This window comes from Sinocyclocheilus rhinocerous, unplaced genomic scaffold (genome assembly GCF_001515625.1).
Source record: "Sinocyclocheilus rhinocerous isolate Xijiao unplaced genomic scaffold, SAMN03320098_v1.1 scaffold2559, whole genome shotgun sequence".
NCBI lineage: Eukaryota > Metazoa > Chordata > Actinopteri > Cypriniformes > Cyprinidae > Sinocyclocheilus > Sinocyclocheilus rhinocerous.
In genome coordinates, this window is record NW_015658761.1 from 1 (window position 1) to 227 (window position 227).

A 227-nucleotide genomic window follows, 5' to 3' on the forward strand; every position below is an offset into this window, starting at 1 on the left:
AAGTGGACACGGAAAATAGATTATTCAAATGTGAATGGACTGAACTGTTTTGAGTGAGTGAGTGAGTGAGTGATATCTTTGTTATGGAATACGTGTTGGTTTGCAGTGAAAAATATCTATTGTTGCTTTCACTATGGCTATAAAGGGGGGTTAGGACAAAAACTACATGGAAAAGATACTTTTTATCGCGTCGTGTCTGGTTGGTTCACACAGTGTCACAGTTTGAT